This window comes from Mustela putorius, unplaced genomic scaffold (genome assembly GCF_011764305.1).
Source record: "Mustela putorius furo isolate JIRA1106 unplaced genomic scaffold, ASM1176430v1.1 tig00004121_pilon_pilon_pilon, whole genome shotgun sequence".
Classification (NCBI taxonomy): Eukaryota; Metazoa; Chordata; class Mammalia; order Carnivora; family Mustelidae; genus Mustela; species Mustela putorius.
In genome coordinates, this window is record NW_025422246.1 from 351,009 (window position 1) to 367,710 (window position 16,702).

Below are 16,702 nucleotides of genomic sequence, written 5' to 3' on the forward strand. Positions count from 1 at the left end.
TTCAGATAAGTTACTGCTCATATTCTCTTCTAAAAATTTTATGATTTCAGATCTCACATTTAGGTCTTTAATATATTTGGAGTTTTATTATTTTGTACAGTATAAGAAAGTGGTCCAGTTTCACTCTTCGCATTTTTTCCAGTTTTCTCAAAAGGATTTTTAAAAGAGACTCTTTTTTCCCTATTGCATACTCTTGCCTTCTTCATTGTAGATTAATTGACTGCATAATCAAGTGTTTATTTCTGGGCTCTCTATTCTTTTCCACTGGACTATGTGTACATTTTTGTTACTGTACCATATTGTTTGGGTAACTACCATTTTTTAGTACATCTTGAAATATGAGATTGTGATATTATAGTTTTGTACTTCTTTTTCTTTTTAATTTAATTTTATTTTTTCAGTGTTCCAAGATTTGTTGTTTATGCACTACAGCCAGTGCTCCATGCAATACATGCCCTTCTTAATACCCACCACCAGGCTCACCTATGCCCCCACCCCACCCCCTCCAAAACCCTCAGTTTGTTCCTCAGAGTCCATAGTCTCTCATGGTTCATCTCCCCATCTGATTTCTCCCAATTCACTTTTCCTTTCCTTTTCCTAATGTCCTCTGTGTTATTCTTTATGCTCCACAAGTAAGTGAAACCATACGATAATTGACTTTCTCTGCTTGACTTATTTCATTCAGCATAATCTCCTCCAGTCCTGTCTATGTTGATATAAAAGTTGGGTATTCTTCCTTTCTGATGGAGGTGTAATATTCCGTTGTATATAAGGACCATATCTTCTTTATCCATTTATCTGTTGAAGGGCTTCTTGACTCTTTGTACAGTTTGGCCACTGTGGCTATGAACATTGGGGTACAGATGGCCCTTCTTTTCACTGCATCTGTATCTTTTGCATAAATACCCAGGAGTGCAATTGCAGGGTCATAGGGTAGCTCTACTTTTAATTTCTTAAGGAATCTCCACAATGTTTTCATTTTATACTTATTTTTCAAGATGACTTTGGCTATTCAGGGCTGTTTGTAGTCTCATACAACTTTCAACTATTTGTTCTACTTATATGAAAAAATTCTGCTGATAGATTGATAGAAATTACATTAAATCTGTAGATTTCTTAAGGTTGGTATGGATATTTTAGCATTATTTGTTCTTCCAATTCATAAGTGTGGGATATCTTACCATTTCTTTGTATTATGTTCAATCTCTTTCATTAATATTTTCTAGTTTCAGTCTAGTCTTTTAACTTTTCCAGTCTAGTTGTTTTTAACTCCTTCATTAAGTTTATTCTTGGTATTTTATTTGTGTGTGATTGTAAATAAGATTGTTTTCTTAATTTCTCTTTCTCTTAATTATTATTTTATAGAAATGCAACAGATTTCTGCATATTGATCTTGTGGCCTGTGACATTACTGAATTTATCATTTCTAGCTTTTTTTTTTAAATAGATGTTCAGAGTTTTCTATATTTAGTATCATGTCACCTGCAAATAGTAATCATTTCCTTTTCCTTACCAATTTGTGTGTCTTGTTTTATTTTTCTTGAATGCATGCTGTGGCTAGAACTTCTAGTACTATACTGAATAAATGTGGTGAGATTGGACATTCTTGTATTTTTCCTGTACTTAGGGGAAAAGCTTTCAGTTTTTCACCACTGAGTACCATGTAAGCTGTGGGTTTTTTATACAAGGCCTTTATTATTTTGAGTTATGGTTCCTCTAATCCAACTTTATTGAAGGCTTTTTATCATGAATTGAGTTTGCACTTTGTCAAATTTTTTTCCTACATTTATTGATATGGTTATTATTCTTTCTCTTATTGATATGCTGTATCAAGTCGATTGATTTGTGAATATTGAGCTACCTTTCCAGCTCAGGGATAAATTTCACCTTATTATGGTGAATGATTTTTAATGTACAGTTGGTTTCCATTTGTTAGTATTTTTTAAGGATATTTGAATCTATGTTCATCAGAGGTATTGGCCTATAGTTCTTTTTTAAATGTTTTTAATCTGGTTTTATTGTAATTGTTCTCTTCGAAGAGAAACAGCAAGGAATATCACAGAAAGACAAATATTATAGCGGCATATTATGAAAAATTGCTTGCAAATAAATTTGACAAATTAGAAAAGGATAAATTCCCAGAAACATTATAACCTCCTAAAACAAAAACAGGGAAAAATGGAATATTTGAACAGACTGATAACCAGCAGTTAAGTGGAATTGGTAATCAAAAAATTCCCAACAAACAGTAGTACAGAGGCAAATGGCTTCACAGGTCAATTATATTAAACAATGAAGAATTAATACCCAGCCCCTAAAACTGTCCCCAAAATTATAAAAGAAACAAAAACTTCCAAATACATTGTATAAGGGCAGCATTACCCTGATAACAAAACTGGACAAGCACAGTACAGAAAGAAAGACAATGAAAAGAAGAAAACAACAACAATAACAACAACAGCACAGTATCCCTAATGAACATTATTCCAAATATTTCCAACCAAATATCAGCAAACAACATTCAATGATACCTTAACATGTTTATTTATGTCTATGATGTTGGATTTATTCTGGGAATTCATATATGTTAATCATCCAATATGATAAACCATGTTTTAAAAGTGAAGGATTATCAGGATACATGCATAAAAAAGCATTTGATGATATTCAGTATCAATTCATGATAAAAGCTTTTGACAAAGGGCGTTTAGAGGGAACATATCTCACCATGATAAATGGCATATATGGGAAAACAGGACAACTACATGTCAGAGAATGAAACTGGAATTCCTTACACCATACAAAAAAATAATGATCAAATGAATTAAGGACCTAAATGAGGGACACAAACTAATATAATCACTAGAGGAAATTATAGGCAGTAATTTCTTTGACAACAGTTGTAGAAAGATTTTTTTCTAGATATGTCTCCTTAGGTAAGGGATACAAAAACAAAAATAAACTATTGGGATTTGATCAAAATAACAGTTTTTGAAGAAAAAGGGAACCTTCAATAAAATGACTATGGTAATCTATTGAATGGGAAAAGATATTTGAAATGATACACCTCAGAAAGGGCTAATACAAAAAATATATTAAAAAGTCATGTAATCTCCTTACTGGTTATGGGTCTGTTCAGGCTTTCTATTTCTTCCTGGTTCAGTTGTGGTAGTTTATATGTTTCTAGGAATGCATCCATTTCTTCCAGATTGTCAAGTTTATTGCCATAGAGTTGCTCATAGTATGTTCTTATAATAGTTTGTATTTCTTTGGTGTTAGTTGTGATCTCTCCTCTTTCATTCATGATTTTATTTATTTGGGTCCTTTCTCTTTTCTTTTTGATAAGTCGGGCCAGGGGTTTATCAATTTTATTAATTCTTTCAAAGAACCAGCTCCTAGTTTCGTTGATTTGTTCTATTGTTTTTTTGGTTTCTATTTCATTGATTTCTGTTCTGATCTTTATGATTTCTCTTCTCCTACTGGGCTTAGGGTTTCTTTCTTGTTCTTTCTCCAGCTCCTTTAGGTGTAGGGTTAGGTTGTGTACCTGAGACCTTTCTTGTTTCTTGAGAAAGGCTTGTGCCACTATATATTTTCCTCTCAGGACTGCCTTTGTTGTGTCCCACAGGTTTTGAACCGTTGTATTTTCCTTATCATTTGTTTCCATGATTTTTTTCAATTCTTCTTTAATTTCCCGGTTGACCCATTCATTCTTTAGAAGGATGCTGTTTAGTCTCCATGTATTTGGGTTCTTTCCAAACTTCCTCTTGTGGTTGAGTTCTAGCTTTAGAGCATTGTGGTCTGAAAATATGCAGGGAATGATCCCAATCTTTTGATACCGGTTGAGTCCTGATTTATGACCGAGGATGTGATCTCTTCTGGAGAATGTTCCATGTGCACTAGAGAAGAATGTGTATTCTGTTGCTTTGGGATGAAATGTTCTGAATATATCTGTGATGTCCATCTCGTCCAGTGTGTCATTTAAGGCCTTTATTTCCTTGGACATGAACAGACATTTCTGCAAAGAAGACATCCAGATGCCAACAGACACATGAAAAAGTGCTCCATATCACTCGGCATCAGGGAAATACAAATCAAAACCACAATGAGATATCACCTCACACCAGTCAGAATGGCTAAAATCAACAAGTCAGGAAATGACAGATGCTGGCGAGGATGTGGAGAAAGGGGAACCCTCCTACACTGTTGGTGGTAATGCAAGCTGGTGCAGCCACTCTGGAAAACAGCATGGAGGTTCCTCAAAATGTTGAAAATAGAACTGCCCTATGACCCAGCAATTGCACTATTGGGTATTTACCCTAAAGATACAAACGTAGTGATCCAAAGGGGCACGTGCACCCGAATGTTTATAGCAGCAATGTCCACAATAGCCAAACTATGGAAAGAACCTAGATGTCCATCAACAGATGAATGGATCAAGAAGATGTGGTATATATACACAATGGAATACTATGCAGCCATCAAAAGAAATGAAATCTTGCCATTTGCGACAACATGGATGGAACTAGAGCGTATCATGCTTAGCGAAATAAGTCAAGCAGAGAAAGACAACTATCATATGATCTCCCTGATATGAGGAAGTGGTGATGCAACATGGGGGCTTAAGTGGGTAGGAGAAGAATCAATGAAACAAGATGGGATTGGGAGGGAGACAAACCATAAGTAACTCTTAATCTCACAAAACAAACTGAGGGTTTCTGGGGGGAGGGGTTTTGGGAGAAGGGGTTGGGATTATGGACATTGGGGAGGGTATGTGCTTTGGTGAGTGCTGTGAAGTGTGTAAACCTGGTGATTCACAGACCTGTACCCCTGGGGATAAAAATATATGTTTACAAAAAATAAAAAATTAAAAAAAAAAGTCATGTAACACTATACATCATAGCACAAGTAATGTAATTTAAAAATGGATAGGTGACCTTAGTAGATGTTTTTCCACTGTTAACGGGTCAACAAAAATAGATAAAGCATCAGGGAAATACAAATTAAAACCACACTGTTATATCCCCTTACAGTAGTCAGAAAGGTAGTTTCAAAAGGGGTAAGAAATAACAGAGGTGAGGAAATACAGAAAAAGGAATTCATGTAGTGATTCTCAGAAAGCAAATTGGTGCAGGTATTGTAGAAAACAGTATGGAAGTTCCTCAAAATACAAAAAATAGAAATAACATATGATCTAATATTTCCACTTCTGGTTATATACCTACATAAAATGAAAACAGAATATTTCACATATGTATGATATTTTATATATTGTGGAATGGAGCCTTGTCACTTAATACAAGATGAATGGACATTAAAGGGTATTATGTTAAGTGAAATAAATCAAATAAAGACAAATTGCATGTGGTTACATTTATATGTGAAATATGGAAACAAAACAAACAAAATAAAAAATAAAAAGACTCATGGACAGTCTCTTCAATAAATGGTACTGGGAAAACTGGACAACTATAAGTAGAAGAATGAAACTCGACCATTCTCTTACACCGTACACAAAGATAAACTTAAAATGGATAAAAGACCTCAATGTGAGACAGGAATCCATCAGAATCCTAGAAGAGAACCTAGGCAGTAATCTCTTCGATATCAGCCACAGCAACTTCTTTCAAGATATGTCTCCAAAAGCAAAGGAAACAAAAGCGAAAATAAACTTTTGGGAATTCATCAAAATCAAAAGCTTCTGTACAGCAAAGGAAACAGTCAAAAAAACAAAGAGGCAACCCATGGAATCGGAGAAGATATTTGCAAATGACAGTACAGACAAAAGGTTGATTTCCAGGATCTATAATGAACTCCTCATACTCAACACACATGAAACAGATAATCATATCAAAAAATGGGCAGAAGATATGAACAGACACTTCTCCAATGAAGACACTTCTCCAATGAACAGCTATTCTCAAATAGCTATCAGACACATGAAAAATTGTTCATCATCACTAGCCCTCAGGGAGATTCAAATTAAAACCACATTGAGATATCACCTTACACCAGTTAGAATGGCCAAAATTAACAAAACAGGAAACAACATGTGTTGAAGGGGATATGGAGAAGGGGGAACCCTCTTCCACTGTTGGTGGGAATGCAAGTTGGTGCAGTCTCTTTGGAGAACAGTGTGGAGATTCCTCAAGAAATTAAAAATAGAACTTCCCTATGACCCTGCAATTGCACTCCTGGGTATTTACCCCAAAGATACAGATGTCGTGAAAAGAAGGGCCATCTGTACCCCATGTTTATAGCAGCAATGGCCATGGCTGCCAAACTATGGAAAGAACCAAGATGCCCTTCAACGGACGAATGGATAAGGAAGATGTGGTCCATATACACTATGGAGTATTATGCCTCCATCAGAAAGGATGAATACCCAACTTTTGTAGCAACATGCACGGGACTGGAAGAGATTCTGCTGAGTGAAATAAGTCAAGCAGAGAGAGTCAACTATCATATGGATTCACTTATTTGTGGAGCATAACAAATATCATGGAGGACAAGGGGTGTTAGAGAGGAGAAGGGAGTTGAGGGAAATTGGAAGGGGAGGTGAAACATGAGAGACTATGGACTCTGAAAAAACAATCTGAGGGGTTTGAAGTGGCAGGGAGGTGGGAGGTTGGAGTACCAGGTGGTGGGTAATATAGAGGGCACGGATTGCATGAAGCACTGGGTGTGGTGAAAAAAATAATGAATACTGTTTTTCTGAAAATAAATAATTTAATTAAAAAGAAAAGACTCATGGATATAGGAAATTAAAGGCTCATTACCAGAGAGGGAAGATTAGTGGCTGAAGAAAGAGTTGAAGGTGATTAACAGGTACAAATAAATGTCCAGTTATAAAATAAATAATCCATAAGTATGTATTATACAACATACTCTATATTGTCAATATTATTGTAATAACTGTGTGTGGTTTCTCATATTAATTAGACTTATCACGGGGATCGTTACATAATGTATGATAACATCAAATAATATATATACATCATATATTAATATATGTTAATATATTGAATATTAATTATACTTCTATAAAAATATTGATAAATCCACAGGTAGATAGGCCAAGAAGTGAAGAGATTCAAATTAAAAACTATATACAGGGGCGCCTGGGTGGCTCAGTGGGTTAATGCCTCTGCCTTCGGCTCAGATCATGATCCCAGGGTCCTGGGATCGAGCCCTGCATCGGGCTGTCTGCACCGCAGAGAGCCTGCTTCCTCCTCTCTCTCTCTCTGCCTGCCTCTCTGCCTACTTGTGATCTGTCTGTCAAATAAATAAATAAAATCTTTAAAAAAAACCTATATACATATATAAACAAATATATGTATATTTGATATGTATACCTATATAAATATGTGTATTTATTTGTATATATATATGTGTGTATATATACATATATATGTACAAATAAAAGAAGGACATAACCATTACCATGGAAACATGAGGACATATAATTCTACTTTTTAAATATTCAGAAGGGTACAAAATGGATAGAAAGAAGAAATGGATTTTTTTTTCCTTTAAATATAACTGGCCAAGATTCAATTTGAGAAATTAGGTAAAGGATCAGGAATAAAACAAAATATCTACTCTCTCTATTTTCTTAAAATTTTATTTGTTCTTCTTTTATTTTAACTAATTAATTAATTATTAATTTATATTTTCAGTGTTCCACGATTCATTGTTTATGCACCACACCCAGAGCTCCATTCAATTCATGCCCTCCTTAATACCCACTACCAGGCTCAACAAACACACACACGCCTCCTGAACAAAACCCTGTTTGTTTCTCAGAGTCCAGTCTCTCATGGTTTCTCTCCCCCTCTGATTTCCCCAAACTCATTTCTCTCCTTCTCTAAATGTCCTCCATGTTATTCTTTATGCTCCACAAGTAAGTGAAACTATATGATAATTGACTCTCTTTGCTTGACTTATTTCACTCAGCATCATCTCCTCCAGTCCTGTCCATGTTGATACAACGATGGGTATTCATCCTTTCTGATGGAGGAACAATACTCCATTGTTTATAATGACCATATCTTCTTTATCCATTCATCTACTGAAAGGCATCTTGGCTCTTTCCACAGTTTGGCGACCATGGCCATTGCTGCTATGAACATTGGGGGTGCAGATGGCCCTTACTTTCACTCCCTCTGTATCTATGGGTAAATACCCAGTAGTGCAATTGCAGGATCATAGGGTAGCTCTATTTTTAATTTCTTTTTTTAATTTTTTTTCAGGGTAACAATATTCATTGTTTTTGCACCACACCCAGTGCTTCCTGCAATCCGTGCCCTCTCCAATACCCATCACATGGTTCCCCCAATCTCCCACCCCCACCCCTTCAAAACCCTCAGATTGTTTTTCAGAGTCCATAGTCTCTCATGATTCACCTCCCCTTCCAATTTCCCTCAACTCCCTTCTCCTCTCCATCTCCCCATGTCCTCCATGCTATTTGTTATGCTTCACAAATAAGTGAAACCATATGATAATTGACTCTCTCTGCTTGACTTACTTCACTCAGCATAACCTCTTCCAGTCCCGTGCATGTTGCTACAGAAGTTGGGTATTCATCCTTTCTGATGGAGGCATAATACTCCATAGTGTATATGGACCACATCTTCCTTATCCATTCGTCCGTTGAAGGGCATCTTGGTTCTTTCCACAGTTTGGCGACTGTGGCCATTGCTGCTATAAACATTGGGGTACAGATGGCCCTCCTTTTCACTACATCTGTATCTTTGGGGTAAGTACCCAAGAGTGCAATTGCAGGGTCATAGGGAAGTTCTATTTTTAATTTCTTGAGGAATCTCCACACTGTTTTCCAAACTGGCTACACCAACTTGCATTCCCACCAACAGTGTAAGAGGTTTCTCCTTTCTCCACATCTCCTCCAACAGTTGATTACTGTTTTATTAATTTTGGCCACTCTAACTGGTGTAATGTGGTATCTCAGTGCAGTTTTCATATGAATTTCCCTGATGCCTAAAGATGATGAACATTTTTTTTTCATGTGTCTGTTATCCATTTGTATGTCTTCATTGGAGAAGTGTCTGTTCATGTCTTCGGTTCATTTTTTGACATGATCATCTGTTTTATGAGTGTTGAGTTTGAGGCATTCTGTATAGATCCTGGATATCAGCCCTTTGTCTGTAGTGTTAATTGCAAATATCTTTTCTCATTCCGTGGGTTGCCTTTTTGTTTTGTTGATTGTTTCTTTTGCTTTGCAGAAGCTTTCGATCTTGATGAAGTCTCAAAAGTTCATTTTTCTTTTTGTTTCCTTTGCCTTTGGAGACGTGTCTTGAAGGAAGCTGCTGTGGCTAATGTCGAAGAGGTTACTGCCTATGTTCTCCGCTAAGATTTTGATAGATTCCTGTCTCACTTTGAGGTCTTTCAATAATTTTGAATTTATCTATGTGTATGGTGCAAGAGAATGGTCAAGTTTCACTCTTCTATACATAGCTGCCCAATTTTCCCAGCACCACTTATTGAAGAGACTCTTTCTCCACTGGATATTTTTTTTTCTGCTCTAACAGAGATTATTAGACCATAGAGTTGGGTCCATATCTGGACTCTCTACTCTGTCTCACTGGTCTATGTGTCTGTTTTTGAGCCAGTACCGTGCTGTCTTAGTGATCACAGCTTTGTAGTAAAACTTGAAACCAGGCAACGTGATGCCCCCAGTTTTGTTTTTCTTTTTCAAAACTTCCTTAGCAATTCTGAGTCACTTCTGGTTCTATACAAATGTTAGGATTGTTTCTTCCAGCACTTTGAAAAATGCCAGTAGAATTTTGATCAGGATGGCATTGACAGTATAGATTGCCTTCAGCAGTATAGACATTTTTACAATGTTTATTATTCTGATCCATGAGCATGAAATGCATTTCCATCTTTTGTATCTTCTTCAATACAATTCTGTAGTTCTTAGAGTATGGATCCTTCTCCTCTTTGATTAGGTTTATTCACAGATATCTTATGGTTCTTGGTGCTATTGTAAATGGAATTGATTCTTTGATTTCCCTTTCTATAGTTTCATTGTTAGTGTATAAGAAAGCAGCTGATGTCTGTGCATTGATTTTGTATTCAGCCTCATGGCTGAATTGCTGTATGAGTTAAAGTAGTTTGGTTTTTCCAAACTCTTTTGGGTTTTCCATATAAAGAATCATGTCATCTATGAAGAGAGAGAGATTGACTTCCTCATTGCCAATTTGAATACCTTTTTTGTTGTTGTTGTTGTCTGATTGCTTTTGCTAGGACTTCTAGTCCTATGTTGAACAAGAGTGGTGAGAGTGGGCATTCTTGTTGTGTTACTGATCTCAAAGGGAAGGCTGTCAGCGTTTCCCCATTGAGGATGATATTTGCTGTGGGTTTTACATAGATTTTATGAAGTTGAGGAATGTTCCCTCTATCCCTATACTTTGAAGTGTTTTAATCAGGAATGGATGCTGCATTTTGCCAAATGCATTTCTGCATCAATTGAGAGGACCATGTCATTATTCTTTCTTATCTTATTGATTTGTTCTATATGAATTGATTGGTTTGCTAAAGTTGAACCACCCTTACATCCCAGGCATAAATCCCACCTGGTCCTGGTGGATAATCCTTTTAATATACTGTGGGATCCTATTAGCTAAGATCTTGTTGAGAATTTTGGCATCCATATTCATCAGGGTTCTTGGCCTGAAATTCTCCTTTTTGATGGGGTCTTTGTTGGGTTTGAGGATCAGGGTAATGCTGGTTTCTTAAAAATAGTCTGCACATTCTCTCCAACACATGTTGTTTCCTGTTTTGTTAATTTTGGCCATTCTAACTGGTGTAAGGTGATATCTCAATGTGGTTTTAATTTGAATCTCCCTGAGGGCTAATGATGATGAACATTTTTTCATGTGTCTGATAGCCATTTGTATGTCTTGATGGGAGAAGTGTCTGTTCATATCTTCTTCCCATTTTTTGATATGATTATCTGTTTCGTGTGTGTTGAGTTTGAGGAGTTCAGTATAGATCCTGGATATCAACCTTTTGTCTGTACTGTCATTTGCAAATATCTTCTCCCATTCCGTGGGTTGCCTCTTTGTTTTTTTGACTGTTTCCTTTGCTGTGCAGAAGCTTTTGATTTTGATGCAAAACAGGAAACAATATGTGTTGGAGAGGATGTGGAGAAAGGGGAACCCTCTTCCACTGTTGGTGGGAATGCAAGTTGGTGCAGCCTCTTTGGAGAACAGTGTGGAGATTCCTCAAGAAATTAAAAATAGAACTTCCCTATGACCCTGCAATTGCACTCCTGGGTATTTACCCCAAAGATACAGATGTCGTGAAAAGAAGGGCCATCTGTACCCCATGTTTATAGCAGCAATGGCCATGGCTGCCAAACTATGGAAAGAACCAAGATGCCCTTCAACGGACGAATGGATAAGGAAGATGTGGTCCATACACACTATGGAGTATTATGCCTCCATCAGAAAGGATGAATACCCAACTTTTGTAGCAACATGCACGGGACTGGAAGAGATTATGCTGAGTGAAATAAGTCAAGCAGTGAGAGTCAACTATCATATGGTTTCACTTATTTGTGGAGCATAACAAATAGCATGGAGGACATGGGGAGATGGAGAGGAGAAGGGAGTTGAGGGAAATTGGAAGGGGAGGTGAATCATGAGAGTATGGACTCTGAAAAACAATCTGAGGGGTTTGAAATGGCAGGGAGGTGGGAGGTTGGGGTACCAGGTGGTGGGTATTATAGAGGGCACGGATTGCATGGAGCACTGGGTGTGGTGAAAAAATAATGAATACTGTTTTTCTGAAAATAAATAAATTGAAAAAAAATTTTTAAAAAAGAGTCTGGAAGTTTTCATTCTGTCTCTATTTTTAGAAACAGCTTTAGGAGAATAGGAATTATGTATTCTTGGAATGTGTGGTAGGATTCCACAGGGAATCCATCATGTCCTTGGCTCTTGTTTTTTGGGAGGTTTTTGATCCCTGTTTCAATATCATTACTAGATATTGATCTATTCAGGATGTCAAATTCTTCCTGGTTCAGTCTTGGAAGTTTATAGATTTCCACAAATGCATCTATTTCATCTAGTTTGCTTAACTTATTGACATATAAGATATAACATAATAATTTCTGGTGATTGTTTCTATGTCCTTGGTGTTAGTCATGATCTTTTCTCTTTCATTCATAATTTTACTAATTTGGGCCTTCTCTCTTTTCTTTTGGATTAGTTTGGCCAGTGGTTTATCAATCTTATTAATTCTTTCAACAACAACAAAAAAAGTTCTGTTGATTGTTCTACTGTATCTCTAGTTTCTATCTCATCAATCTCTTCCCTAATCTTGTTTATTTCCCTTCCCTTGGGTTGGCTTAATTTGTTCTTCGTTTTCCAGTTCCTTCAGTTGTATATAGAGCTAGTGTATTCAGCATTTTTCAATTTTTTGAGGGACACCTGGATGGCTATGTAGTTTCCCCTTAGTGCTCCCTTTGCCGTTTCCCATAGGTTTTGGACTGATGTGTCTTCATTCTCATTGGTTTCCGTGAATTGTTTAAAATCTCCTTTGATTTCCTGGTTGACCCAAACATTGTTGACCAGGGTGTTCTTTAACTTCCAACTGTTTGAATTTTTTCCAGACTTTTTCTTGAAGCTGATTTCCAGTTTCAAAACATTGTCGTCTGAGAATATGCAGGGAATAATCTTAATCTTTTGGTATGGTTGAGCCCTGATTTTTGACCCAATATGTGGTCTGTTTTGGAGAAAGTTCCATGTTCACTCAAGAAGAATGAACATTTGTTGTCTTATGGTGGAATGTTCTGTATACATCTGTGAAGACCCATGTGTCATTCAAAGCGTTTGTTTCTTTATAAATTTTCTTCTTGGATGATCTGTCTGTTACTGAGAGTGGTGTGTTAAGATCACGTAATATTAATATATTCATATCAATATGACTCTTTATTTTCTTTAACAGTTGGCTATATTTGGCTGCTCCCTTATAGGGGGCATAAATATTTACAAGTTTCATATCAATATGACTCTTTATTTTGATTAACAGTTGGCTCAGAGGCTGCTCTCATAAAGGGGGCATAAATATTTACACTTGTTAGATCTTCTTGTTGGATAGACCAATTAAGAATGATGTAGTGTCCTTCTGTATTTCCTACCACAGTCTTTAGTAAAATCCAATTTATCTGATATGAGAATTGCTACCCTAGCTTTCTTTTTAGGCCCATTGTCATTAATGATGCTTCTCCAACTCTTCACTTTCAGTCTGAATGTATCTTTTGGTTCTAAACGTGTCTGTTGTAGACAGCATATAGATGGGTCCTATCATTTTATCCAAATTTCAACCCTGTGTCATTTAAAGGGAGCATTTCATCCATTCACATTGAGAGTGATTTTTGAAAGATGTTCTATTGACATCATTTTTTCTGTGAATACTTGATTCTATAGATTGTCTCAGTAAATTTCTTTTCTATGTCACTCTGGGTTCTTTCTTCTTTTATAGAACCCCACTTAATATTTTTTTTGTAGTGCCAGTTTGGTGGTCACATACTCTTAATCCTTGCTGGTCTTGGAAGCTCTTTATCTCTCCATCCAGTTTCAATGTCAACCTCACTGGTTAAGGAATTCTTAGCTGCATGTTCTTCTCATGTAGTGCCCTGAATATGTCTTGCCAGCCCTTTCTGTCTTTCTAGGTTTCTGTGGAGAGGTAACATTATTCTGATGGACCTTATGCTGTACATAAGGAATCTCTTACCCAGAGCTGCCCTCAGAAGCTCTTGTATAAAATTATGATTCATGAATTTCACAATCAAGTATCCTTTTTTTTAGATTTTATTTATTTTTTTGACAGATATCACAAGTAGGAGAAGAGGCAGGCAGAGAGGGAGAAGCAGGCTCCCCACTGAGCAGAGAGCCTGATGCGGGGCTCGACCCCAGGACCCTGAGGTCACGACCTGAGCTGAAGGTAGAGGATTTAACCCATTGAGCCACCCAGGCGCCCCCACAATCAAGTGTCTTGAGTTCTTTCTAGATTTGTTGATCTTGGTCAGTGTTCTCTCTGCCTCTAGGACATGAACACTTGTTGCTTTCCCCACATTGAGAACATTTTCATGGAGAATTTGTTCAACTATGTCTTCTAGTCTTCTCTCTTTCTCCACTTCCTCAGGGATCCCAATAATTCTGACATTGGAACGTTTCATGGCATCATTTATTTCCCTAATTCTGTTCTCATGACTTCTAAGCTCTTTGTTCCTGGCCTCCTCTTGATCCTTTTTCTCTATCAGTTTGTCCTCTAGATCACTAATTCTATCCTCTTCCTTGGTTACCATAGCTGTTTATTTAGATAAGTTAATTAGCTGAGTATTTCTATTAGGTTGGATCTCATTGATTGCATTTTCAACTTCTACCAGGTCAGCTTTAATGTCTGACCTTAGAGATTCTATGTTGTCACCAATGGTTTTCTCTAACCTAGCCATTGCCTGGATAATTGTTACCCTGAACTACTTTTCAGGGTATTTCATAAACATACTGTTTATGTCTATATTCAATTGTTCTGATGGAGAAGGCATAGTTTCTGAATTTTTCCTCTCTTGTGTATTCCTCCTCCTAGTCATTTTGGTGAACAGGTGGTTGAGGGGATGTATAGCTGAATATATCAACCATGATCCAGGCAAGGTGCACCCTGGAACGTTTTGGAGCAATCAGAAGTCACCACCAAAAAGAACGAAAAAAGAAAAAAAGAGAGAAAGAAAGAGAGACTGTGGGGAAAAGAAGAGAATACCAAGCCAGAATGAAACACAAAAGCAAGATTTATAAGGTATATAAACAAAAACAGACAAAGAAAAAGACCAAGAAAAATAAATAACAAGAAAAAAAAAACAGCCAAAATCAATCCCATGAATAAAATTTATATAATACCAAAACAGAAACAAATACACAGAAACACTGACAGAAGAAAAAGTTGGAAGGGTCGTTATAAATCCTTGATGTCAACGAACAAGGTTGTTTTTTGTCTTCTTGGGTGTGTCTTGCTATCTGTTTTAATGGACTCAACTTTCCAGAGATAAGGGGGATTAAAACTAGTTTATATATAGGGGTAGTATTGATTAGGTAAAAAAAGATTACCTTGAAGCTTATATCTATATGTATATTTTTTTAAAAAAAAGGAAAGAACAATAAAAAGATATCCAGGTATATGTATAAAAAAAAAGTTCTAATTAAAATGTTATATGGAATATGTTTTATTAAACATATAAAAAAATGAAAAGAACAAGAATCATGAGAATGAATTTTTAAAAAGCTGTATCTATTAAATATACAGGTCTTTGGGCAATACTGGGAGGTTAATATATTTTTTCCCCTGTTATTGGGGTTTTACACTTTAATGGGGACTCTGTCTGTGTTTGTTGTCCTCTTGTTCTCTTGGCTTGCCTTCTGGGGTAGAGCCTGACCCATTGTTTTTCAGTCAGTCTGCTTGGGTTGATTTTTTTCTGCCCCCATCAAAGGTCTGAGCTCTGTGGAAACCATTTTTTCAGGCTTTTGTTCTCTGCAGGCTTTTGTACTTTGGGGGCTTTTTTTTTTTTTTTTTTTTTTTTTTGGCTTTTTGGAGGTTTAGTGGAAAGCGTACTGCACCCATATCTCCACCTTAGAAAGAAAGCTCAGTTTGCTCCCCTCTGGGTCCAGAACACATAGACTCTCCCCTCTCCAAGCTCCTCTGTTCAGAGCAAAGTGCCATAGGTGATGCACACCCCCAGTCACTGTTTCAGTGGTTGCCCGAGGTGCCCGCCTGTTTCTGCACCCATTTGCCACTAAAGCCATGACAAGTTTTGGTCCAGGGTGCCTGCTTCCAGTGACTGCATTTGCTGGGACTGCTGTCTGGGTCCAGGCCCACACAGCTTGTGCTCAAAACCCATACTCACACAGGTCACAGAAGGCTGCACAGAGAGATCCTGACCAGAGATTGTGCTGGGTTGTCCCAGGTAAGGGCTGGGAGCATCCAGACCCTCAGCTGGTGGCAGGAGGCTGTGGTTCTAAAATGTGCTGGTTGGCACCCATATGAAGCTCTCTCAGGTGGAGGTGGGAATGGACTCAAACCTTGTGGTTATGCAGGACTCACAGGGTGCAGAAGACAGTGAACCTAAGGAGTGCTTGTTGGTGCCCACACCAAACTCTTTCAGGCACAGGCAGGAGTGTGCTCAGACCCCACAGTTGCACAGGGTGCACAGAGTGCAAAAGGCCATGGACCTAGAGAGCAGGGGCTGGATCCCGCACCAGACTTTCAGGTGTGAGTGAGAGTTCACCCAGCTGAGTGGTGGTGCAAGCAGCAGAAAGCTGGGGTCTCAGGGACCACAGACTGATGTCTCCACCACGATCTCTCTGGCATGGGCATTCACCCGTGGGGGCTGTCCTGGGTCTGTGAGCTGAGGCCTGTGCCCATGAATGCCCAATCCCACCAGTTTACCCCCAATATATTTTACTCTTTATGAGTGCTTTTACCCAGTCTCCAAGTTAATGCTGGTCCCCAGTCACAGGACACTTTCATATTGGAATTTTACTTTCCAGTGTGTCACTTGTGGTAGCTCCCTCCCCATTCTGTATATTCTTATATCATTCCAGGCATTCCCACTCTCCTTTACCTCTCACTAACATCTTCTGCCCCTGTAGAGATCCAGAAGTGTATAATCTTACATTTCAGGCTG